Raw genomic sequence first — 3,388 nt, forward strand, 5'->3', positions numbered from 1 at the left:
ACAAAGGAAACCCTCCAATGCGGAATCCAATTGTACAGCATTCCCATTGACAACTGTCGGTTGCTGGGGCTTTGATGTTTGCAAAGGCCTTTGGTGCAGCTTGGCTTTCTTCCTTCAATACCATCTGTTATTGACCTCCTGCACACTGAGCGAGTCTTTCTGGTATCCTGACATTGTGTGTTTCCTCCCACTCTTCTTTTTTTGCTTCCTGTGTCATTAAACTACTTTGTCCCACAGTACCCTTCAATGCTACAACTCAGTTTTTGTGGGAAACTGAGGAACGGGAAGACAATGTGTGGGCAGGCCAAGAGGCCTTCATACTTGTGAGTTGTAAGTGAGTCCCAATCGTATTCTAATAAGCAAGGTTAATTCCCACAATATCCTCCCATCATGGCGCTGCCTTAAAGTGACCTCTTCCAAGCACATGGTGATTGCTATCTGACCGGCAGCTTGATCTCTAGGAGCAGACATGTTGCTAATGCTCTCCCTGCTCTGGGGACAGTCACTCCCCCTACCTGCCCCCAGCACTGGCATCAGGTTACTCCTCCAATGAACACAGGGACCTCCAGAGTTAGGGTACAGCCCACTTTATTACATAAGTAGTTAAGTGTAATTAGAGGGACTTGCATGCTGGAGAGTAAATAAGATAATGTTGACAATACAGTCACTCTGCACAGACCTGGCTTCTGAAGTCATGCGGAGGTGAGGACCCAAAACCTTTGTCTGTCTAATGGCTTCCCTTCAATTACACAACCTCCCCTTAGGACCCCTCAGGATGTGAGGCTGGACCTCACAAGCTTTGAACATGTTCTTTGGTTCTTTCAACTTGTGAAATGCTGAGTATGCTCTGCTCATTCAGTTCTCTAACTCCATGTCTTTGCCCATTCTTTATAATACTTTGTGTTGCTTTTAATACTTTGTGTTCTTGAGCCACTCCTTAAAATCTTTTGTTGAACTCTTTTCCTTCATCGTTTCTCCATTTGTTGTAGCTACGCTACACTCAAGAGCACGTTTGGTGCTTTGTTTCTTTGTCTTTTTAATGACTGTGTGGTTTCTTTGCGTGTGTTGTCTTTGATCTTACCTTGCAACCCATGTGGCCTTCTGTCATTATTGTTCAATACGTCAAGTTAATTCTTGAGAGGGTCTCTAAATTCAGGTGGGACATCCTCAAGATCATCGCTTAGCTCTTGTGGACTTGTTTTCAATTTCTTCAGTTTCAACTTGAACTTGCATATGTGTAATTCGTGGTCTGTTCCGCAGTCATCTCCCAGCCTTATTCTGATTGATGATATTGAGCATCTCTGTCATCTCTTTCTGCAGATGTAGCCAATCTGATTACTGTCCATTCCATCCAGTGAGATCCATATGTCTAGGTGTAACCAAAACCAAACTCACTGCCATAGAGCCAATGCTTACCTCAGAGTGTTTCTGAGACCGTAACACTTTACAGGAGTAGAATGCCTCGTCTTTCTCCCATGTATAGGGGAAGTCACTGTTTTATGTTATTAAAAGTAGCACGATGAATAAGGTGATGGTCTACTTTCTGCCTATGGATCCTGCAGAGGGAACATCATTCACCACCACGCCACCCAACCCCATCCCCCACCCACCACCCCCATACACAGTGCCCTCATGTCTAAGTCAGAGTCTCCTAAAGAACCTAAATAGCTGTGGAAACCCTTCATTGGTGGTGTGTTCGTCTGGGTACTTTAGAGAAACAAATCCACAGAAACTCATGTATAAGAGAGAGTTTTATATAAAGGTTACGTACACATCAAGAAAACATCCCAACTCAGTGCTGCCCAAGCCCACAAGTCCAACATTAACACATTTACCCATATGTCCAACACCAATCCACAAAGTCCTCCTCCATCTCACAAAACACACACTATGATGCTGACTGCAGGAGGAAAGCCGAATCAGTGAGTGTTTAAGCTTCTCAGCCTGTCAAGGGTCTCCACACGGGTGCTCCAGCACCCAGGGCAGCATCAGGGTAGGTCCATGCGGCTTCTGCTCAGGGGTGTCTTGCAGGGAGTGAACCTTGCCAGCTGAAGCAGGGAACTGCTAAGGCAGCTGCACCCTGGTCCAGCCATCACAAAGCAAGAGACCTGAAAACTAGAAAGGTGAGGCTCACCTAGCCACTTGTCTCTCCGACCTTCAATGAACCCCACCTGTGTGTATCAGCCAGGTTGGCACAATCAACTAAGCACCTCAGGTGGGTTGAGTTATGAACCAGCAGATGAGCATCTACAGAGCAATGGGGGAGGTGCTCGAGGAGAGTATGAGGAGGAGAGACCCAAGCACCAAGCGCTCCAGAGACTTTAGGTCTGTCCCTGAACTCTGCCGTGCAGGAGGCAGACGCGGCCATGAACGCAAGGCCACACAAAGCACAGGGGAAAGTGGTGGACCCCAAGACGGCTCTCTCACGAGAACACTCTGGAAGCCCACTTGACTGTGGAAAAGCTCCCTGACAGTAAGAAGGCACTGCAAAGGACCACTTGCCAGATTGTCTTGAGCAATACAGGAACACTGAAGTAACTGAAATCATGACTGATCGAGGCAGTGGCAAGAAGAGCGGCTTTGCTTTTGTGATTTTTGATGACCGTGACGCCGTAAATACGGTTGCCATTCAGAAATACCAGCTTGGGAATGGCTATAACTGTGAAGTAAGTAAGGCTCTAACTTGCCGGAGCAAGAAATGGCCAGTGCCTCTTCCAGCCAAAGAGACCGAAGCGGTTCTGGACACTTTGGTGGTGGCCGAGGTGGTGGTTTTGGAGGGAATGGCAACTTTGGTCGGGACAGAAACTTCCATGGATGTGGTGGCTTTGGTGGCAGCTGTGGTGGTGGTGGATATGGTGGTAGAGGGAATTGTGTACGATGGATTTGGTAATGATGGTAGCAATTTGGGAGGTGGGAGAAGCTACAATGATTTGGGCAGTCTACAACAATTAATCTTGCAATTGTAGACTGATGAAGGGAGGAAACTTTGGAGGCAGAAGCTCTGGCCCGTATTGTGGTGGAGGTCAATACTTTGCCAAACTACGAAACCAAGGGGACTGTGGTGGTTCAAGCAGCTGCAGGAGCTGTGGCAATGGCAGAAGATGTTAATGACTATGAGCAAACAAAGCTTAGCAGGAGAGGAGAGCCAGAGCAGCGGCAAGGAAACTACAGACTTGTGAACTCCGTGGAGCACAGTGGTGGCAGAGCCTAGCTGCTACAAAGAACACATGTTTAAGACAATATTTATGTGTGTCAGGGTAAAACAGCCTCTAACAACCGAGGGATCCGTAGGCACAACTGTACAGCTATAATATATAAAGATTACAGAAAAGTCATGGAAGATAGGAGAGAGAATAAAATAAAGGAGTCAGGCACATTTCATAGTAGC

At 46.9% G+C, this 3,388-nt stretch overlaps 1 pseudogene; it reads left to right on the forward strand.

Annotated features, from left to right (window-relative positions):
* The first annotated feature begins 1,632 nt into the window (after positions 1 to 1,632).
* LOC142431661 (heterogeneous nuclear ribonucleoprotein A1-like) lies at positions 1,633 to 3,108 on the forward strand (annotated as a pseudogene).
* Positions 3,109 to 3,388: the final 280 nt, after the last annotated feature.

The sequence above is a fragment of the Tenrec ecaudatus genome, chromosome 18, assembly GCF_050624435.1.
Source record: "Tenrec ecaudatus isolate mTenEca1 chromosome 18, mTenEca1.hap1, whole genome shotgun sequence".
Classification (NCBI taxonomy): Eukaryota; Metazoa; Chordata; class Mammalia; order Afrosoricida; family Tenrecidae; genus Tenrec; species Tenrec ecaudatus.